The sequence below is a fragment of the Lissotriton helveticus genome, chromosome 5_1 (assembly GCF_964261635.1).
Source record: "Lissotriton helveticus chromosome 5_1, aLisHel1.1, whole genome shotgun sequence".
Taxonomy (NCBI): domain Eukaryota; kingdom Metazoa; phylum Chordata; class Amphibia; order Caudata; family Salamandridae; genus Lissotriton; species Lissotriton helveticus.
The window spans coordinates 1,906,893,874-1,906,917,971 of record NC_136065.1 but is presented as its reverse complement, the minus strand read 5'-3'; the positions used below and the strand labels follow the sequence as shown (position 1 = coordinate 1,906,917,971).

Genomic DNA, 24,098 nt, shown 5'->3' with positions numbered 1-24,098 from the left:
CGTACCTGTTAAATTGTTTCTATAACAGCTGCTAACTAGCACAACTTCAGAACACCCAATAAGCGCCTCTCACTGGTTTCCGTCAACCCCTTCTAAAAACCGTGACATGAACCAAAATTGCCTTAATCTTCTGTGACACCTGGTGAAAACCTGGGACTGTCCGGGCAAAATCCGGGACGTCTAGTCACCCTAGTTGGAGACCACTGGAAGACTGCTACCAGTGATTCTATGCCACAGCCACCTTGGAGTGGTAGACTTTGTCTTCATAACTTGGACCTGGGCTACTAGGGACAGGTTCCATGAACAGTCAATGAAAAAGCACTCTTCCCCGCTCCCCCAGCCAGGATTTCAGATGATTTGAGGATTAGATTCTAGCACAAATGTCAAGTCATCCAATAAAACATCTGTGGCCACAAGGGCCATGAGTACCAAGAGCCTGCACACTTAAAGAGTCACGCTGGGCCTTCGAAAGTGTCCAAGTCTCACTTCATGTTAAACTAGCAGCTACAAAGCATTTAGGATCTATAGGTTATGCACACATCCTTATACAAATATAGAACAAAATACCTTTAAGATCCTCCATAAATAAAAACTTTTTTTCCCCGACAGAGAGAGACACACACGCAGCCTCCCCCCCACCAAATATACTGTGAGAGGCTAGGATAATACATTTTGGGCAAGTGAGGATGTGCCCTGGCCTCAACTAGCTGAACATTATTAACCTCGAATTGAGCCCAAAAAAGAGAAAATGCGTCATTGTATTTAGGACAATTAACCAGTCATCTTACACCAGGAAGCTCTCTGCTTCTAGAGGAAGTATGGATAAACAGTCATCGTTAAAAAAAATGTTGTTCAAGGTACATACAAAGAATACTCCTGGAGCCGGAATATCCACTTCGCATTGAAAACAAGTCCCTAAAAGGGTTATCATCAGATCGAAGCGATACACCAAAAGGAATTCCTAAATAGCGGTACTCTGTCAATAGGCCAACACTTCCTGCTATATGGAAGAACAGGTACCCTCAGCACCACTTCAGAATAAGCACGACATGTAAGCCACTACACTCTCAAACTCATCCGTGGCCTAAATCAGTTCGTAAACAATATGCCCTGGCATCAGTACGTACAATTATTTCGACATGAGGGTGAAAGGGTTTTAACAGACGACCACCAACAATGCATTTAATATCCACAAAGGCTCTTCGACGCTCCTCGGACCAGACAAACCTCACCTTTCTACACCAATGCCCCAAGAGGTTGAGTGCGATCAGAAAAATGGTCAACACATGTTGGCAGTGTTCAGCTGAAGCCGAAAAGGAACGCAGCTAATCTTCGTCAAAAGCAGAAGGTTCCAATCGGGGAAGCGTTCCTATGCCTCCAACGGGCAGCAAGACACTTCAGTGTGTTTTAATGGCGTTAGTAGCTGCAACTCTAATAATAAGTAGCAATTTAAGCGAATGTATCCCTTGTATTTGCCTCCAGCACAGATCGAAGCTCACCGCATGGGTTTAGTTCGTGGAAAATGATTGAACCGCTAAACAGTGAGAAGCCAGTTGTTCCAGTGGTCTCCATTCCCCCCAAACGCCCCCACCCTCCCAAGCACTCATGAATCTGTTAATGCACTAAAGGGTGTAAAACATCTGTACACAATAAAACGTGCAATATAGATTTAGGCTGGCGTTGCCCTTTTGTTAAATAGATAGGACATAAAACGAGCGAAGCATTATGAAAGCGCCTGCAGGCAGCAGAAATTGCGCCGTAAAAATCCATGAGGGATGGTAGATTCAGAGGGACCTTTCAAGGCTCCTCTTTCTAATTGGATCCATCTTTATTTTTATGAAATGTTTCCTCGGGACGGATCATTAATTCTAAACATTGGTTGGGGAAACAGCGGGGCGAGGTTAAGAAAACAAGACACCTCATTAGTAAGAGCCCAGTACAAATGCAACTGATGCGCTCTGCGTGTCGTACGTTCCTAAGCAATAGGATACATGTTTCCAGTCTGTGCACTCACATTTTTTTTCATATTAAAAACAGCAACACCTGGATTAACCATGCATTGCAGTCTTAGATCATGGTCCGAAGAAAAAAAAACTCAGTCTAAAGCCAAACATTAAGTCTTGCCTTATTTAACTTCAACAAATGTATCACTCTATTTCAAAGGTGTATGGGGTCTCACGTGATGCACAGCGTTCTCCAGATTCACTCTTAGAACATGCACTGATGTCACAGAATTACCCTGTTGTCGTTAAAGGGGAAAGGGCTGGACCAGGAAAGGAAGTCAGTGCAAGAAACAGGATTATCAATGGATGGGAGTACGATCACTTAGGTAGCACTGTGGCTTAGAGGGGGGCGAGCATAGAGTTGGAAATAAAACAGATAAACTTAACTCAGATAGAGGTTATACCTTCTCTTTAAATGGTGTTCTCAAATAGAAACGAAAATACACTTGCCAGCAGGTGCACCCACAGCTGCACCTTAAAGGCAAAGTTAAGGCATATCGTTCTGGAAAGAACCAGGCATCAAATCATCACATTCGGGGCTGACCTGGTCCTACACCGATCAGGAATAATTCCCAAATCTACAGGAAAAGCCCAAAGAACATCTGAATAATGTCAAAAATATTTCTTTTTATTAACAAACAATTATTTTAGTTCAAGAAGATTAGAACATAATGCATTTATCATAATTTTGTTTGAAGTTATCATAAAACACACATACAAAAGGGTTATAGTAGCAGCCTTAGGACAAAAAGGGACATTAAAAATTGGCACACAATTCACACTCTTACAATCAAACCAAAATCATACCGTGTCACTATAGAGGGTATATTCGACCCACTTTTATTCCCCTCCTCTTTTTCATTCTAAGAGGTCCATTCTGCAGACTGGCTCTATGAACTTCTTTCAGCCACGATTATTACTAGGACACCTTCCCAGGATTGGGTTGTTGGATCTTGAGACCTCGCAAAATTATATCTGCGCCCTGATGAAGGAAGATTTCATTGGCATTTTTCTGAAACGCGCGTCGGCGCTTTTCCTGGTTGCTGTTTGAATGTGTTTATGTGGATTGGTATGGGTATGATTTTGGTTTGATTGTAAGAGTGAGTGAATTGTGTGCCAATTTTTAATGTCCCTTTTTGTCCTAAGGCTGCTGCTATAACCTTTTTGTATGTGTGTTTTATGATAACTTCAAACAAAATTATGATAAAGAAATGCATTAGGTTCTAATCTTCTTGAACTAAAATTATTGTTTATGTTAATAAAAAGAATTTTTTTTGATATTATTCAGGTGTTCTTTGGGCTTTTCCTGTAGATTTTGGAATTATTCCTTTTTTTTACTATTGGGAACCCCCCTTCCATGTTTGACATTTCTCGCCCTGGCGGGTTGTTCCCCTCGTAGTGGTTCTTAGATTTCAGGGCCCCTCTTCTGTTTCTTGCATTCCTACACCGATCGGGTACACAGGACCTGGTGAGTTTAATGGCATGCCTTAAAGCAGTTCAAAGAATGTTCTAAATTGGAGTATAGGCTGTTCCTTAATGGTCCCCGTTAGAAGGGTGCCTATTTATCTCACCTCCTGTTAGCTGCACCCTAAAATACAGAATTTCTGTAATTAGTATGTACTCCTTCTCCAAGAGTTGGCTGCGATTACTTGTGTAAGCGTAACCTCCGTTTAGACAGGGTAGCTGCAAAGGTTCTTCTAAAACGGTGTCTGATGGAAACAGATTTCGAGAAACCTCATGCAGCTATCGGATTAAAGGTATATAGGCCTGGCCTGAAATCTGGACCAGAGAGGCGGCCACTTGCAACAACAGGACAAAATCTGAAGCACAAGACTGACAATTTTGGCACAAAAGCAAAGTAAAAACAACAGTTGATGGACAGAATACAGAACAATGTCATACATTCACCGCAGTACAGATACACAAGCAAAGTAGCCATAAGTAAAAAGGTTCCAATTCAGTAGGAGTTTGAAATACTAACTCAGTGATCCAGAAAAAGGACGACCTGCCTACCTAATATCGAGTCGGTACAAGGCCGACCAAATATGTGGAGATGAAACAAGCAAAAGAATTGCTTTCTTCCTACAAGATGCATGGTCATGTCAGGAGGAGCCAACATGATGCCATGGAAAGAAAAGAAAATCACATGTCTTTGCTCACCCACAAATAAATATTCATAAAACACATTAGTCATTTCAAACTGAGCAAAATATAAACTGGGAGACAGAACATGCTCCATCCTTGGGCTCCTACCACAGAGCATATCTAGAAGGTACACAATCCTGCCCGCAGGGATAAGAGACATATCTTAAAAGCTAGGTCACAATGCTCAGCGATTGGGGCAGGAGGTGTTAGGAATAGAAGCATATATCTCCATCCACTATCCCCCTTCACCGCTGTCTCACAGAGCATAACTGACCATTAACATGGACAGCCTTTACTTCGGTAACTCATAATTTACAAAAGTCACTGTGCTATATGCCGAGCTGCAGCTCAATCACTCAAAAGGAAAGCTATTCTTAAAATATTTTTATCCAGCCAGTTGAGAGAAACTCCAATTCTTATCCAATCCCACTCACTCCCCGCTCTCTCCATCTCCAGTGGTTTCTCCTTTACAGCCCACCTCCCTTTGCACACCGAGGCAGCATTAGCAAAGGCAGACTTTCTATACTGGTAACTATTATAATCCTGTAACAGAATAAAAGGAACCATTAAAATGGATCGGTTCTCTGGATCATGCAGGCACTTTCTGGAGGCTTCCCTGTTAGCTACGGTAAACATGCATAGTCTTTACGAATTCCATGCTGCTCATCACAGAAAGAGGCAGCAGATCCTTAATTAGCAACCGTATGATTTTTGCTGACAAACGTTGCATATAGATGGATTGAGCTGTACCTAGAAAAAGGCAGGATTCCTTCTAAATGTAAAAGTACCAATTAAGGGGGGGCTGTAGGTTCAGGAAGTAAATCAGTTTGGAAACAGCGGACTGCCAATCTCCACACAGCCTAAACCCTGGCATAAGCAACTTGGAAACTTGCCAATATAGAAAACTATGTTATACACTATTAACAGAACTAGTTAGGCACTGGCAAAGTCAACCACGTCGCCCACTCAGCATTGGCAAAGTGAGAGTAATTGATTTTGCCAATTAAAGTTTATTCCTCAATACATTAGGACAGAGACTAAAAGGTTGAGAGGAACCCAAGTATAAAGCGTCAATGGTTCCCCCTTAAATTTCACCCTTAAGAGTCTGGTGTTGTGCTATTACAATTACTTTGAATTTGTGCGTTTGTGGTGCCCTGACCACAGTAGAGTATGTTGCTTAATTCTATGATTGACTGTCCTGCAGTCTTTCTTCCCTTGCTCTCCGTTCCCGTTTTTCATCCAGGTATTATTACCAACATGTTTTTGGCTGATTAAGATGGTTCTAAATGGCTTCTTTGCCATTTCTTGTTTATTCTGCTGCTGTTGTGGGTGCAGTGCGACAAGCGCCAGCCATTTTAAAATTCCTTGTGCCTTTCCTACACATCGTTTCCTTTGGTGAACGGTGAAATTCAGCGACCCTTGCACCATCCGAGGGATTAGGATTGCATTAGTTATGAAGAGAGCTAAAGCGCTCAGCCGTTAGGTGGGCATTAGAAGGTCTTCATTGGCTCTTTTTTTCACCTACCTATCGTCAGTGAAGAAGCTTCACAGCGGCTTTTTCTTGGTCATGCTGCATTTGCTTGTTCCCAAGTCCTGGAACGACTTTGCCGCCTAGCGTCAATCGCAGCTAGTGGAGGAATTTTTGAGTAAGTGATTTGCGCCCCATTTATAATTCCCATTTTCCACATGTAACCTTTACGATGGTGATTAGAACATACATTTTGATTTCAAGAACCGTTGCAGATTCCTTTTTTTCTGCAGCCAGTGGAATCTGCCCACATTTCTCAGACATTCATTTAAAGTAAGCCTCAAGTATTTTTAGCAGCACTATGCCACATTTGCTTTTCTTGGGCTTTTTCGGGGTGAGGGTGGCATTTTTTTTTTCTTTCAATGCAGCCATTTTCACAACATATTTTTAGACAACTTTTCAACCCCCCCCCCTCACCCCCCCCCCCCCCCGTTTCATTATTGTCTTTTCTGTCTCCGTTTTGTTTTTCAGTGGCCTCCGATGCTTTTAGTATGGTTTGTGGTCCCGATCATGACCTCTTGAGTTATATATTGGGGTCGAAACACCGACATCGGATAAAAGTAATTGTTAGGACAAATGAACCCCAAGCAATGTGTGGATCAAAGTCTTGGGGCAGATTATGCGTTTCACCATTTATTCTCTGTTTTTTTTTTTATAAACCTACTCACAACACTAAAAAAAAAAAAAAAAGATAGTTAACCCCCTCCAAAAAAAAAAGTTTAAAGAAAAAGAAAACGCTGTGTCTAGTGACTTTGTGAATGCAGCAACTTTTCATTGAACAGTGTTATTTATGCACCTTTCATACTAAATCTGAATATGCGCCAAACTAAAGAATTGAATCACTGGAATCTGTTTGTGTCCTTCGTGGCTGTAATATGTTCGCTCTCTGTGGCACAGGTCAATGTGCAATTTTGTGGGCCTATTCTAAATGGCACTCCTTTTCTCCGAGGCTGAAAGAAAGCATTTGGCAGGGAGGCGTGGCTTGGGCACATATTTAAGATGCACTCGAGTGCCAGTGTGTCTTTCGGAAGCTCATTATCCAAGACTTTTTACTTTGCTCTATTTCTATCCCAACAAGTGTCCCCAGAGTGCAATGTACTACAGGCAGCACGAGCTAATAGAATGGATACAGAAAACCCATGGACACAAAAAGCCCATTTAACTTTCATTTGACATTTCCCGAAAACCAACTGGCAGTTGTGTGGGAACAGAGTCTTCCTCAATCTAGTTTTATTTAAGGATGGTAGCAAGCCAACCAGAGATTGCTATGGGAGTGCTCCTAAACAGATAGGTAAAGATGTAGACCTTCCTGCGTCTCTAAAAAGGGAACAACAAACTTTAGCAGCAGAGGAGAGTCTCCAAGCACTAGGGCTGAAGAGCACGTTACCCAACAGGGCCTAATCTGAAGCAGCGTTTCAGAATAAAGGAGACAGTAGCAAGTTTAGAGAGTTTTCAGAAGCGGAGTTCAGAAAGACTCCGACACTTCTGTAGCATACAATTGCCTACACACCCAGCAATTGTACACTTGTATCTAACAGGGGTGCCTGTTTGGGCAAGGGAGGAAAAAGACTACTAAATGTGTGTATGCACGTAATCAGAGAAAGTTAACAAATTATCTATTCACTTTGTTCAGTAATCGCACTGAAGCAGTAGAGCCCGAACTATCACCATACAAGCATAAAACGAAAGGACGTTTGGAATCCCTGAATTTTCAAATGATGGATTGAGTAACAACCACAAGGCAAAATGTGTAACAATCACAGAGGAAATTCACCTTCTTTGGGATCAGCCTGTGTGAAGTAGTTACATAGTAGAGCAAGCATTGACATAGCCAATAGATCTCGCTTTTGTGACCTTATAAGTATTTAGTTATGCAGCACAATATCCTTGGTGAAACACCATCAACTGTTGCATGGCTAAACACTTATAAAGACCCAAAAGCGAGTCAGATTAACTATGCCAATGCTTGTTCAAATGAGTATCTGTTTTTATCAACACCACATCATTAAAGTAAGTAACTGTTAAATCTTAATCAATCTAATGTTGCGTAGTGGTAAGGTATGGCCTGGAGCTGCATAGTTTGCTCAAATTGGGCCTACTCTGCCTTATGACTTGTATTTATCAATCTATGTAATGTTATCAATGTAATGCCCCTCCCCCCAGTGAGAAACAAACTCAGTCAAGCAATAGGTGAAATAAAAATTATTTATCTTCAACATGGCCTTTAAGTGGAATCGCGATTCTGTCTTTCACAATAAACAGCTGAAATGGCATGCATCACACGCCGAACTGGGTGGCTAGCCCACTGAAAGAAGTTGCTCCATATGCAGGTCATAAAAATCAGGAAGTGCACTTTTGAATAGTAAATGACTACAATGCGCATGCATGCGATCGTGTCAGTGCACCCGACCACTACGAAAACGTAGGGTGTGCAATTGCTAATCACAAAGAAATTAGTCTGCAGCACACTTTTTGTGGCATGAAACAGATAATGAAGCAGCAGGCTTGAGTCACATTAAGAAACTAGACGTATGCCTATTTCCCCGAACAACTTGGGTTAACTGGGAGCACACCCTGTGGCTAGATAATCTCATGCATGACATTTTGTGACCGAGGAGAGTGAACACCGTCACTTAGGCATTTTCTACAAGGAGACATTTCTCATCATGTGTGGTGTCTGAGCATCTGATAGTGAGGCAGGCAGCACTCTAAACAAGGCAAATCAGCTAATCCACTGCTGCACGCACCTCTACCACCATGGCCCGCCCCTTGACCAATAAAAGCCAAAGTATGACGGCAGCAGAGAAGGACTGTGTAAGGGAGAAACTGCGAGTGGGTTGAAGCAAACAGAGAGAAGTTAAGAGAGCCTGGCAAGGAGTCTAACGAGCATGCAGGATGGAGCAGCAACAAGTATGTTGGGCAAAGAAAAGCACTATAGTTAACAAAGTGGGACAGAGAGGCCAAAGACCACACATAATGGAGTAGAGTGAGGGCAGAATCTGGCAAGGGTATCGGGGAACCAGCAACATGGATCAGACAAGGCTGAGTGGGACAGACTTCTGTGTGAGAATGGGCTCGGTAGAAACACATGACAGCGAGAAAGGAGCAGGATGGTTAGAGAAAAATAGGTGCAGGGCAACGAGTGGATGGAGAGAGGGAATAGGGGTGATAAAGGAAAGGAAGGAACTTAACCGAACAAAGACGAACGAAAGAGAAGGGGGTAGAGATTTCACAGGTCATCATAAAGCAGACCTAGAGTAGTGGGTGATCCCTGTTTGACGTATGGAAGAGTGCTTTTTGTTCCCCTTTGGCCGTGAGGCAGGCACCGCGCTAATCTTAAACAAAATGTCGAAAGTGAAAGCAGCGCGACGGGGGAGGGGTGGAGGAACGTTAAGAAATTAGAGAGGAAAGACAGATGGCGCAGAAAGCTGGCGGTTGCACGCAAGCGCTAGGCCAGCCAAAGCAGCACTTTACAGAGCCCCTACTAAATGTCTCAGTGCAGCGCATGCGCTAGCTCAGGAGAGAACTAAAGAGCATGATGAGCGGACAAACAAAATCAAGGAACGATAACCTAAAGGGCAGCAGAAAAGCAGCCAATATTGGACAATTTATAGGAACTCCATGATAATTTACAATTTCCTTTGAACTTCCACCCCCAGCAGGGGTTATAAACATCAAAAACAAAAAGAAAACGGGAAAAGCACTGCCGAGAGTAAATAATCAATAAAACAAACAAAAAAATCAGCAATTAAGGCAAGGCCAGAGAAATCGAAACACAGCTTGGTTAGTGCACATAAACAAGCAGAAGCTACAAGGTGTGTAATACAGTAGGCCTTTTCTACATACGAGAGGTTTTGTAAACACATTTTTTTTTTAAATATCCACACGATACATCTCACTACAAATCTGAAAACAAAAGAAATTCAGTATTGCTACAAAATACCACATTTTCGCAAGCAAAGTGAATTTGTAAAGCATCGTACTGAAAAAGGTTAACAGTTTTCTAATCAAGAACATATCCAGCTGTGCTGCTAAAAATAGGCCACAATTATAATTAAAAAAAGCTAATCAAAAATAAACACACAAAACTCTTGAAAATGTCAGTGCCTGATTGTAATAGCCAGCCATTTGTATCATCTGAAGCCTGTAGAAAGGCCTCTGTTGAGCAGGAGGTGCACTGCATGGGATCTAGTTTGTTTTTCTCTTGAGGTTACAGGAAAAATATGGATTTGGACTGGTGTCACTGAACAGACTGTGGGTATCAAATTATTTTTTCATAAATTATATTTACACAAAGTAAAAAACTATGATTAAATAACGGTTTTAAAAAGTTCACCAAGCAGTTCACTCTAGCCAAGTACTACAACACCTTCTATAAGTTAGTGCTACATAAATATAGTTATAATACAAATACAATATGTAATTCACAATAGTAATACCATAATGCTCAGCGATTGAGAAGTTAATTGTAGTTCATACAGGCTGCATAATAATTCAATCTTACTGCTTAACACCCTTTCATTCACTTAAAGCAAAACTGTTAAGGGTCATGACCATCTCCCAGTACTGTACCAGTCCACAGCAAATAAACCACACATCACCAACTGAACAGGCAATGAATAACTTGAGAAATCCGACATACCTTTGGAAATCGAAGATGTTAATTTAGTTCACCAGTGTAGAACCCTAGCTACAAACAAGGAATGCTTCCTAACATCTCACAAAGACACTCAGCTATTGAAGGATATTCTAAATGATCACCCCCAGCAGCTCTGTCTACTATTTCTCCCTTTAAGCTATGCCTGCTCAGGATCATAAACTTTAACTCATGAGTCGCCAACCTTTTCTGTAGAGCAAGATACATGCATACATACATACATACATACATACTTTGACTAAGGGCACTATGACAGGGCTGCCATGCTTGTCCGCGAGTGTGGTCTTTGGGGTATGTATGAACATATGTGCACAGGGATATGCGCTTATGAGTGCCTGAGAGCCAATGTCATATGTACTTGTGGCATAGAACATACTTTTTCCCCATATGTGGCACAGTTACATGTATAACACAAGCCTAAAACCCCTTGTTTTAAATGGGAAATATTTCAAGTGCAGAAAGATGCTCTGCAAACATTTTCAGAATATGCACTTGAAATTTCTCCCATTTAAAAAAAACTACTTTTCAGTTCCACAAATGGCACAGTTTCTACTGGCCTTTAGAAGCAAGTGGGCTGCTGTTTGCAAATACAACACTTTGACATGGGAGAAAATTAAAAAGAAGTTACCTTAATCATTAAGGTAACTTAATTTTAATGTCCTCCCATTAAAAAGCTTTCAGGAACCTCATTTGGTTCTCTCACTCCAATATGGAGTTGACAAGGACATTTATTTAATATTTAAATACCTCCGTGATTCAGTTCTCACCTCTGTGCCCCGGGTCACAAATCTAACTCCAGCACTGTTCATTTTCAGGCTCTACTATCTGGAGCCTGATTATAATGTAAAATAAACACAACCTTCCAATACCTGTAAAAGGAAAATGTGACCCTGTGCTTATTTTAAAATGTAGTCAAGGCATCTGGGAGCTACGGATAGCTCGCAATCCACTTGTTGGAAAGACCTGTTTTAAATAATCTCAGGAATGGACAATCCAGTGCAGTAGCCAACTAAGTGGACTATGAACAAACATAAATAATCAAGGATCCTGCAGAGCTGTTCAAAGCGGTTAGCTTACTGAAAAACAAACTGCGCTCCTCAACTCCAACACTTCATCCATCGCACCTCTAAACACTGCGTCCCCATTACATGAAAACAGCACCCCATGCATGACACAAACACTTCAATCACAGGATTAAAACCAAGAGAACACACACCCTACATGGTGAAGCGAGCTACCCAGGTAGGCAAGCACTTCAGCACCCCACATTGGGGATAGTAAGCGCTACATGTGCCTTCAAAATGTAACAAAACAGAAATCATATCTATTAAATGAAAGTATCCAAATTTCAGATCAATATCTGCTTCCGGGGATCTCTAAAAACATAGAAAAAGCAGTTAACACCCAGCTAATGTTGTATCTGGAAACCTCTAATCTCCTCCACCTCTCTGTCCTGTTTTAGATCTTAGAGCAGGACAGAGTCTGCACTCATGGACATTACAGGCTCCATTAAATTCCCGATAGATGCTGGGCATAATGCTGCACTGATCATATTGGACCTCTCAAAGGCAGTCTACATGATCTCATATGAGATCCTGCTCCAATACCTTTCCTCCAATGAGCTTGAGGGTAGGATCCTTTTTAGGACAGGACAAGACAGACAGATCGACAGATCCCCACTGGCCTCCCTCATTGAATCCTTTGGCATCCGGGTGAACTCCTATGCAAATGACACCCAACTTTTGCTGACAAACAGTAACGACTGCAAGCTAAAATGAACTTTGCTGATTGTATAGCGGCACTGATTGGCTGGCTAAAATCTAATGCATGGAGCTGCAACCCAGATAAGACGGATGTCCTGCTATTTCGAACGGGCCGATCCAAGGCTGATCAGGGGCATGGCCTTCCAACTGTTGAGCTTCTCCACCCTCCGCTGAAAAGGGCAGAAACCTAGGGGGGGTCTTAGTTGACACTCACTTAGCCCTCAAATCCCAGATCTCCGCTGTGGTCAAAAATACATGCTGAATTTTGAGGATGCCGAGGAAAATGTGTCAAACTTCTACCATGAGAAGCTCCAAAGACGATGGTCCAGGTACTAATTGTGTCCCTTCTGGACTATGCAAACGTTCTGTACATAGGACTCTCAGACTACTTGACCCACAGACCACAAAAACTCTAGAACTTGGCCATCCCAACGTTTCCCTAAACACACTTTGATTACTCTATATCGTTAATAGCTACACTGGCTACCGGTAAAGAGAATCATATTTTAAGCTCTAACAAGGGCACGCTCTGCCTTTTACAAAGCGGACACCATTTACCTGCAAGTAGACTGACTAGCTACTGCCCACAAAGACCACTACACTCAGTCGGCACGGCTTTTGTACATCCCCATACAAAGAGTGGGGTGGCTCAGCTTGCTAGCGGTTAAACATTGGAACGAATTTATATTTCTCCTCAGATGCATACCAGACAAAAAAACTGTTCCGCAAGCAATTAAAAACCGACCTGTTTAAATATTAGACTGTTACTGACCTCTATATTGACCTTAAACACAAAAATAAAAAGAACGGGCACGCATTGGATATTTGATTGAAGGTAGTATGCAAAAGGTAGGTATCGGTACAAACCTATTGCGTAGAAGAATAGTGTTACTTTAAGAGTAAGTCCTGAGCTTCTTTCTGATTTACAGGAAGGCGAATATTGGTGAGGATGCTGCTCCATACCCTGGGAACATAGATGGCCAAGATTTTAACTATTTCTTCCTCTTTTTTATTATATAGTCTGGCAACGTGCTAGTCTGCTTTGCATGATACATTTATTTGAATGGGGTGCCATTTCTGATGATTTTGTAGGTGATGCAGCTAGTCGTCAATATGATGCCAGCCTAGGAGAGGAAACCATGTTATTCCTACAGTGCTCAAGCAAATTGGCGGTGTTTCTTCAGAGTGCTTATTAAACACGCTGAAGTGTGAACTGCGCATTTGATGGGTGCCATAGAGGTGCTGCCCAGGCAGAGTATAGGGTTGCTGCCACCCATGTGAGACAGGACCAAGGCTTCCTTTGACTAGTGAAGCTGCTTGCTGGAAAAAGGGGTTTCAGGTCGTCCACCCCCCCTAAAAAAGAGATAGCACTTGTCTTTATTGTTAAGTGTTCTTGGAAGAATAAAGTTGTTTCTCACCGTCTGTTAGTTGAGGATTGAGGTTTATGTCAGATAGGCTGGCATGACTGATTATTCGGAGCGGTGGCAAATAGGAGGAATTATGTTTTTGTGGAACGGAGCTTTAAGTACTTTAGATCTATCTCTCGGTGAGCTAGAAGTGATGTAATTTACCAAAGGGATTTTAAGATAGGGCTGAAGGTTGAACGTCTGCTTAATTATGGATACGAATTATGCTATTGACGAGGATGGATCAAAGAGGTTTCACGTAGAGATTGAAAGTAATGGACAATATCTAAATCTTTGTAACATTTTACAAGTGATGAGGAGTTATTGTGATTTGCGGTTCCAACCTGTACGAAGCGTTAGTAAGGTATATAGTGAACCGCTATAGGATTGGGTCTAAGAAGGCCACATTACACTCCGCACACTACAAAACGCGGTGCGAGGCACTCCGTTTACGAATAAAAGACAGTATCCGTGTCACCATCGCCCAAATGCTCACAATATTTGAGCCACAATATTAAGTTAGTGGCAACCATAAAACAGCTATCTAGGATAAACTTCACCAAACAGGGAAAATAGACTTATGGGTTTGATCTGTGACTAATGCATCTACCCAATACATGCATTACACAATGTGATGGCTACTCTGCTAAAGACCTAGAAACCTTGTTACAATCACGTGCTTCCCAAATTATTATAACACTGATGATAGTAGTAGTAATTGTCCAGAATCAATATATAAAATAATTTAAACCGCTGTAATATCTAGACTGCCCTCTGATTATGAGCAAGTAAGAATGGCTAGTAGGTTATCAGATGTGGGCTTTCAGCATTTTTTATTCCACAACGAATTACAGTGCAACAAACATGAAGCTTGACATACATTAAAAGAAAGGTCACTGCCGGAAAAGAAAATCTAATGCAGTTTGTCTCTGGAGTCTAATAAACCAGGAAGTACCAAATAATGACGGGGTGGTTTAAGTCAAAACAATGCACCAGTATCAGAATGTTGACTAACGTGGCATGGTTTTAGCCTCATGTACTAGTGTGAGCAAACACCAGTCTTGCACTTAATCTGGGCCAATAATGATGGGAATCTCCATGCTGTGTTTGGAGGTACTTTTTAATTAAGCAAGTAATTGCCACAGGGTCTTGCCGCATTAGAAAGACATGAACACGCCATTCTGATAAATTAGTCCAAGTAATTCTTAAAAAGCATTTTAATTTTTGTTTTACTTATACATTTCCAACTCCTTCCATAATGAAGCACTGTTATTGTAGTCAGAATATAAAACCCTGACGTATATGGTCTGTTGGGTAGTCTCAAAGGAACTACAGCACTCTAGAAATTCCATTAAAACAACTTCAGAATTGGGGCTTAGGAGTTTACGTTACCCGAAGCCCCCACACACACCCCTGGGCTTCTTGAGCAGGTGGTGCATTCTGAGGACTATAGAGAAAGTCACTGTTAGGTAGCAGGGCAGCGGCGGTGTTTGGGGTCTCAAAGGCAAGGAATTTTGGGGACGTCTGCTTAGCAAGGGCGTCATGTTTTTATTTCATATTGGGACTTTTTGGCGAGACAGGTAGCAGACTTTTAAAGAAATTTTTTGATTTGTTGCCGATTAGCAGGTGTATACGGAGAGGTTAGTTGAACAACTTTTCTAATTATTTTAAAGGAAATTGGTCTATTTGAGACCCAGTTGAGAAATATGGGGGGTGGGAGTTGGAAGTTTGAATATTGGGCCTGTCAGTAAACATTTAAGAACCCAATTACATATAACAACGTTGCACCTGCATGTGGTCTTGCTGCACCCGTCACACAGATAATGGACAGTGGTACAATATATGAAGTTTTTTTAGGTGACATCACTGAAGCATACAGTTTGAAGATAGGCTACTCTCCCACACTGGAGGGCTTGTGGGGAGCACTGAAGAGTCGCGGCTAGTGACAGGAGGGTGGACCAGCTCTAGAAGGTTAAACAGGTGTTGCATGCTGGGATAGGCTGTGGCGAAGTAACAATGAACTGCGGTCCTAGCCCGGAAGTGTTCGTGGGCACTCCCGTCAACCTATTGTGTGGCGACACAATAGCAGCAAACGGTCAGCCTCACCAACCCCGCCGCTTCATTAACGAAAGTGGTCCGAGAGTAAAGTGCGTTCGCAGCTTCGTCCTCGCAATAGGTTTACTACAGAAAATACTTTTCGGTGACTTCAGGGCACGAGTCGGGGTACCACGCGGGTGGACGGCATCCCCCCACTTATTTCCGAGGGTTTTTCAGGGTGGACGCCGTCCACCCTGCTAAATCAAAACCGCGTCCACCATTAAAAAAACGGGAGCGCGGCGCGCACAAAGTAAATAAAGCATTTCCATAATTTGAACCGGGCACAGCTTGCCCCCACCTCCCTTCTTGACTCCGAGGCTGTATGAAAGCTCCGACCCCCAGCAGCAGCAGCACTGTAGAGGCACAGCGGGATGGCAGCCCTCACACCTCCAGCCCTTGATGAGCTGTTAAGAGGTGCGTGAAGGTGACAGAGGGAGGTGCTGCAGGTTCAGGAGCAGGGCATCCATTCGCATGCAAACAGCCCTGAATGCGTCTTGTATCTGCTATTTAGAGGGGGGCTCACACATTCCATTTCTACACAGGGCCCCAAACATCCTAGACTCGGCCAGATTACACCCCTGATTACACCGAGGCAGCACCTGCTTCTCTTCACCGAGCTTAATTACTGTCCCTAATTTGTAAGCAAACCTCGGTTCTTCAAACATGCAGTCTATAATGTAATACAATAAAGAAATGGCACAATCGCACCCACACTGATGAACAAAGTATGGAGGACAATCAGTTCAATCAGTTCTCTTAGAGTATCTTCTGTAAGTACTGTATATCACAGTGGGGGGTGGCATTTTGGACATAGAGCCTGTCTTCTCGTTGTCTTGTGCAGGAGGGAGCGAGAAGCCCAAGATGATACTAGAATACTGCATGCCCACCCTGGTGGATCACCTTCCCTCTCCTGTGATGACTCCTGCTCCTGTCCCCCCATGTTGTGGCTCCAGTCCACCCCCGCCTGTGATGGCTCCTGTCCCCCATGTGGTGGCTCCAGTCCACCCCCGCCTGTGATGGCTCCTGTCCCGCATGTTGTGGCTCCAGTCCACCCCCGCCTGTGATGGCTCTTGTCCCCCCCTGTGGTGGATCCTGTCTCCGCCCTGGGTGGCTTCTGTCCCAGTCCTGGAACGGCCCCTGCAGCGAGGGTGAAGTTCTTGATGGGCCTCTTCTCAAAAGGGCTCAGCTCAAAATTAATATGGAAAGGTGGGCGAGTGAGTAAGTGAAGGGATGTGTGAATGGCTGGATGAATTAGTGAAAGGGTGAATGGATGAATGAAAGATTGAATAAATGGATAATGAGAGAGGATAGATGGATTGATGAGTGAGGGGAAGGATGGAGAGAAAATGTAAATAGCTGGATGTATGGGTGGAAGGGTAGCTGGATGATTGATGAGGGGAAAGATGGATGAGGGGAAGGATGAGGGATGGAGGGGAAGGATGGATGAGAGGAAGGATAAATGGATGAGGGGAAGGATAAATGGATGAGGGGAAGGATGGATGGATGGAGGGGAAGGATGGATGGATGAAGGGCAGGATAGATGGATGGGATGGGTGGATGGGTGAGGGGAAGGATGGATGAAAGGAAGGATGGATGAAGGGAAGGATGAAGGATGGATGGATGAGGGGCAGGATAAATGGATGGGATGGATGGGTGAGGGGAAGGATGGATGGATGATGAGGGGAAGGATGGATGGATGATGAGGGGAAGGATGGATGGATGATGAGGGGAAGGATGGATGGATGGATGGATGATGAGGGGAAAGGATGGATGGGTGATGAGGGAAAAGGATGGATGGATGATGAGGGGAAGGATGGATGGATGATGAGGGGGAAGGACAGATGGATGGATGGATAGATGATGAGGGAAAAGGATGGATGGATGATGAGGGGAAGGATGGATGATGAGGGAAAAGGATGGATGGATGATGAGGGAAAAGGATGGACGGATGATGAGGGGAAGGATGGATGGATGATGAGGGGATGGATGGATGGATGATGAGGGGAAGGACGGATGGATGGATGGATGGATGATGGGTGTGTGAAAGGATGGATGGATGGAGAGTGGGTGAAGGGATGGATGGATGGGTGGGTGAAAGGATGGATGGATGGAGAGTGGGTGAAGGGATGGATGGATGGATACGTGGGTGGGTGAAAGGATGGATGGATGGATGATGAGTGGGTGGGTGAAAGGATGGATGGATGGATGCTGAGTGGGTGGGTGAAAGGATGGATGGATGAGTGGGTGGGTGGATGGTGGATGGGTGAAAGGATGGATCAGTGGATTGGATGGTGGGTGGGTGAAAGGATGGATGCGTGGGTGTGTGGATGGTGGGTGGATGATGGGGGGTAGGTGGATGTGTGAAATGATGGATGGATGGATTGATAAGTGCAAGGGTGAATGAATGGACATATGAGTGAAAGGGTGGGTGTAAGTATGGATGAGTGAGTGAAAGGGAGAGTAGATGGACAAAAGGATGAATAGATGTGTGAAGGAGTGAAATGATAGATGGATGAGTGATAGGGGCAATGGATGGATTCATGAGTGGATGAGTAGATGGATGGATGGGTGGGTGGATGGATGGATGGAAGGAAGGAAGGCTAAGTGAAAGGGTCGATGGAGAGAGAAAGGGAGGATGGATGGATGACTAAAAGAGTGGATGGGTGGAAGGATTAGTAAGTGAAAGGATGGCTGGATTGGTGAAAGGGTAAATGGCTGAATGGATGAGTGAATGGATGGATGGGATGAAGAGTGGATGGATAAGTGTACAGATGGATAGGGTGAAAGGGTGGATGGATAATGGAGGATGAGTGAAAGGATGGATGAGGGGATGGATGAAGGGATGGATGAGTGAAATGATAGATGGAAGGATACATGATGGATAGGTTTGCAAATGGTTGAATACTTTTGGAAATGGCTGGGCTTACTTATATACTATTGCACAACCTCTGATGTGTCTGTAAAACGTACCTATTGTCCTAAAGTTTTGTCCTGAATTTTGACCTCCTGTCCTGAATTTGTGTCCTGAATTTTGACCCTTTGTCCTGAATTTTTACACTCACCGTCCTGAATGTGCACCAATGCCAGTTGGTCACCCTAATTCTTTGTGCGGTAGAACCAAGGCTCTTTAACACAGCAGCATGAGAGTGACGAGAGAGAAACCTGGCAGAGTGCTGCCAAAGAGCTCTCCCACTCAGAATATTTCATTATTCAAGTGATTGTGAACAATTAAGGGTAAACTGAGATGTGAAAAACTAAACACAATGCGATGCGGCTGCACGAGACTTGAGGAGTTAATTAAGTATTAGTACTAGCAAGTGTGCTGTAAGTTAAATGAAAACATTTTACATGCACTGTGCGCCTCGTGCGTGTAGAATCAGAGTCCCACTAGACCCGGCCCTGCCAATTAAGTGCCGGCGCTAAGCACTGGCACAAATTACGCCCTGCATTGAACAATTGACACCAGGCTACAAAATGTAAGTAGTATGATGGTGTACCCTTGTGTGTTCTTCCGTGTGTCGCTGTTTCCACATGGAATGTTTAATGATGACAGCAACGCCCCCTTCTAGTTTGTGTTGTTGGTCTGAATTGTATAATTTTGTGGAATGGGGAGGTGTAGGATGGTGCTGGATTGTTCATTTAAACATGACTCCATGATGACGTCTGACTTGGCATTACGTATGTCAGTATATTTTTAATTTAGGCTCAATCCTGTCAGTGTTTGGATAATTGCACTACTGGATAGGGGGGCACAAAGTTTTGCAAAGGTTCTGCCCGCTTTCTTCAAGGGGTCCCCACAAAATGACATCATGAGCTAGGCCCACCCCGATTTTATAGTAAGTAGTCTCTGTAAAGGGGGAAACAACCATTACAATGCATGAGTCATAATCGGCCCTTTTTTTAGGAACTATCACAAAAATAAACAGTATTAATACAAAGTAAAGCAATGTTTATATTTTGTTGCACTGAAGTAAATTAAGGCAAATAAGTCAAACTAAAATATACCAAAACTAAATACATTTCCTAAAATAAATAGAAATAAATAAATCTGCTAAAATAAATACAATGGCCAGTTAATATATCTAAAATTTAGGCATTGACCCAAGCTAATGCCCCGGCAGCTCCATTGTCTTCAGCCAAGATTCCCAATGTTAGACTAATGTTCTGATTTGTTACCTTTGCTGCAAATTGTAAAGCGTTCTGATATCCTTCGGGATCAAGTTCGCGCTATATAAAACTTTATTAATAAAATAAATAAATCTAGCCACAGCTAGAGAGAGGCAGCTGGGACAAAACTATTTAATACAGAGTCGCTAGTTTACAATAGGTGGGGAGATAACATATAACACTCATCAATAGAATAACGTGAATATGGAGCCCTACTGTGTGTAATAGTCATTGTCGAGTGTGGGAAGCAGCCTCTCTGGGAACCTGTAATGTATACTAAATCTTGCAGTCAAACTTTCCTGTAGCGTTTTGAAAATGTGTTCATGTCACCTTCGCCAAACTTCATCCACATTTGGGCTGCTAATTCCTCCATGCAGGGACCTTAAGTCACAGGCTTAAGTACCAAGCAGCTTCAATTGTTAAATCTTGCATTATATGCAAATGATAGATCTGCCTTACATGTGATGTCACTTCCTGCTGTGATGCCACTTCCTGTTGTGATGTCACTTCCTGTTGTGATGTCACTTCCTGTCGTGATGTCACTTCCTGTGACCACGCCTACCTTGGAGAGTCCCCCCACTTCTTTTTTTAGGACTTGTGCCCTGGGTGACTTCGTTACTGCGCAAGTTCTATTCACGAGAAACAGCCGCTGAAGTCCTGGGAGAAATGTGTCCCGACAGAAAGGCAGGCGTTTCACTCACGCCCAAACCGAACAAGCAGGTTCCTGAACTTTGTAACCCAACCCTGCAACGCCCAGAGACTGGAGCTCTGCGTCACCCCGACTCTTCGGGCTGTTCACACTCTTGGAATGCAGGCTTCCCAGGGCAGGGAGGCACTGGGAAGACTTCCGGTGCCCTCTCCCACACACACTGTATCAAGGTGTTCTTCACAGGGAATGAGGGTACATTTAAAACGGCTTCAGTCCTCTCGTACCACACAAACACACCAGGCCCCTCCCACAGCCCACGTTGTACGAATGCAGGGTTCCCAGAGCTTGGGTGGCACGTTGAAGGTTTGTGCTGTTATCTTCTCGCCCACCACACATACAACCAGGCCCTACCCACTGTCCACACTGTGGATGCATTCTCCCCAAGCAAGAGACCGCGCAGGACCAGTGCCAAAGCCCTTTGCCCTGGGCACAAGGTCACTGTCGCGACTTCCGATGTATTCTGCTGCCCCAGAGCACTCCATAAATAAATAAGGTAGATGATATCCGACTAGGAACATGTACAAAACGCCTACTCAGATACTGCTGAAACATGGGAGTAACGTTACGTGCAGGTCTGTAAACTGGCAGCAGACGACAAGCAGCTACATAACTTCTGCCGCACAAACTCTCGAGGGAGTCAACGGACACAAAGACACCCAGATGGGTGCAAGAAGGCACTGCTTTAAGTAGCCATGAACCAAAAATGATGAACATGCGAGTCAAATATGACAGTGCCTTTCTGAACATAGGACAAGTGCAGTACAGAGATTGCTTATAGTATATGTTGAGACATTGTAGCTCCCCCTCTAGGATTGCAATAAGCTCTTCTATTAAAACACAAAAAAAGCAATGTCTAACAGAGTTAGTGATATGGAGTATAAACGAGAAAATGCACCCCTCCCCCGCGCATCTGCATGACAGGACTGGGCAGTTTGACATCAGTCAGAGAAGACCTGTCATCCTTCCAGCCTCAAGTCACATATCATAACAAAAAGAACAGACAGACTATTGGAATGCAATGCTGCTGTGCAAAACAGAAATCACTTATTTTACAGGAATTCACATGCCCGTGAGTGCTAACACCACAAGAAAATTTAGATCTAGAAAATGATTTTACAGTGTTTGGGGAAAAATCGAGAAGTTCGGTTTATAAAAAAAAAAAAAAAAAAAAAGAAGAAGGTTCTTAACAGTGAGCAGCAGGGAAGCAAGACAAGACCGTGCAATTGTAAGAAAACATGTAACCGGTGCCAATCGCAGGGATGTGTGTGGGTGCAAGCGTGGGCAGGGGACACAAACATTGCCAACAGTAATAGAGATTCTCCCGTCGGCCTGCAAGGACGCTCCCAGGGCCACATGCACTACAAATAAGGAAGGGGGAAAAAAACACATACTCACGCCCCTCCCCCAGAAAAGCAAACACTATCGGCAGACATCCCAGCCATGACCTCATTAGAAAGAACTGCGCCCGAGGTGGGGGCCGCGGGCGCTTACCCTCGTCCCATGCCACAGCTCTGCTCGGTTCTGTTCCAATCGGTTAATTTTGTAGGAAATAAACGTCAAAAAAAATAATAATCTGAAAAGTCATAGCACAAGAGTAAATATGAGTGAGCAGTATGGTGATGCGAAAAAAAGTACAGGGGCTCCGTATTTAATCTGAAACATGTAAAGGCTACCAGACAGCGCTAAAATGCGTTATTGACATGCACATTTCACTCTAGCCTGGGCCACCTGAAATAGGCTACAGTAAAACACAAACACCGAACACAAACACCGATCACTACTTGTAAACTGAATTACGGAATAAACATGATTTTATTTGTATATACACGTTTTGCGGGTTTCAGCTAATCAGGCAGCTTGAAACGTCAATGCAAATGAAGACCAACAGCATACATAGAATATTTTAGTGCGAGATTTATTTTCCACGCTAATTCTATTTAAATAAACTGATCCTTAATGGAAATAGTACAACGCTTTACACGAACTATTCGAGATAAGAACATTCCGGTGTATATGCCATTTTTAAAGCAAATTACGACAGCTTAAAAATATCACAGAGCAAACACGCGTGCATTTATCACATTAGAAATTGTGGTTTGTTGTCATATGGTAACCGATATCGAAATTAACATTAAGGATCTTATGAAGGAAAACAAATGAGATTTCAAACTGTAAGCGGACAGCATGCGTCTTATCTGCGATGCCTTCACTTGCCTGGCCATGTAGGTGCCGCACTCTTGCTCCCAAGAACCATGTCCAGCCATTATAAAAGTTTATAAACACACTCCAGCTAAGGCGCGGTAGTGCACCCCTGAACTCAAAACATAGCGACCAAAGACAACTGAAGGGGCGGGTTGAACACACAATGCAAATCTGACGGGCTAGACAGTGCAAGGCGCCGAAAATGGTGGGGTTGGGTAGTGGGGGGTAAACAAGAGCCACCCAGCAGCACGTGAGCGGGAGGCACCACTTGTAGTGGTGGTTGTGAAGAGGTTTTATCCCTGTATGGGGTGGCGAGCCCCATACAGGGATGTATGGGGCTCCCTTCTGTGCCACTTCTGGCAAAGAAGGGAGTTCAGAAAACAGGTTTCTAGGGTAGGAGATTAAAACAAGCAAAACAGAAAACATTGGCTCGGAGGGCCACACCTGGTAGACCGTATGAGGGAAAGCGGTGCACTTATCCCTCATCAAACGGCAATATGCCAACACCTGTCAGGGAGCACAAAATAAAGCAGAACCCAGCATGTGGCGCGAGTAAGCCCCATAACAAACCTGGGACATTAAGCTTTCCACTGTAGAGGCAGGAAGGTCACATCTGCCAGGCAGAGTCAAGCGAAACCTTACAAGTGACAAGAGGGTGGGGCTAAAAAACCAACCCTGGTAGGAAGGGGCAGGATACGACAGTGCCATCCCCGGAGAGCAGAAGAGCGACCCCTGACACAGGTGGAACCCGAAAGACAACTACAGGAGAGACAGAAAACCCACACCTGTCATGGAGAAGGGTATGTGACCTCTGGCAGGGTACAAGTATGCCGCCGGGCAGAGGTGTGGGGGCAAGGGAGGCATTTGACTTTTCACAGCAGGTGGACATGTGCAGGGAGGGGCCCAGCCGGGGTGCGGGCAGCAGGCAGGGCTCGCTCCGAGCGGAGCTGACCCCAGCGGCGGATCCCTAGGTGCGGTGCAGTCGTGCTCCTAAGCCGGTCCCAGTCCTGCGATCCCGCACGGCTAGCGCTCAATCCAGGCGCGGAATTTACCTCGGCTGACACGTAGGGATCCCGGGCTGGATCTGGAAGGTTCGGCGCGTCCCCTGGAAGCGGCGGCCGTTGGTCTCCACTCCCCACTCTCTGGACTGAAAACTCCTTGAACAAAAGGAGAGAGGGCTTGACAGCCAGGGTAGAGCCCCACCTCCGCCAATGGGAGGTGCCCTTCCTTCCCCTGCAGCCAATGATCGCCGCTCCTTTCGCTCAGGTCCGCCCTCCGCTGGATGAAACAATGGGACGCCCTTCTTTCAGTTGGATCCCAACCGATCCATCAAACATGCTGTGGACGGCTCAGTCGTGGAGTGCTGAGCTTCTTGATTGGGGGAAACTTGAGTCAAGTAAGGTTTGTGGACAAGCTGTGCC

At 44.1% G+C, this 24,098-nt stretch overlaps 1 protein-coding gene across 1 annotated transcript in view; it reads right to left on the bottom strand.

The window, feature by feature from the left end:
• The window catches only part of JUP (junction plakoglobin), a 187,164-nt gene extending 163,302 nt beyond the window's left edge, over nt 1-23,862 (bottom strand). Inside the window, exon 1 of the mRNA XM_078645450.1 lies at nt 23,730-23,862. The gene's annotated coding sequence lies outside the window, so the exon portion shown is untranslated. The remainder of the gene's footprint in view (nt 1-23,729) is intronic.
• Nucleotides 23,863-24,098: the final 236 nt, after the last annotated feature.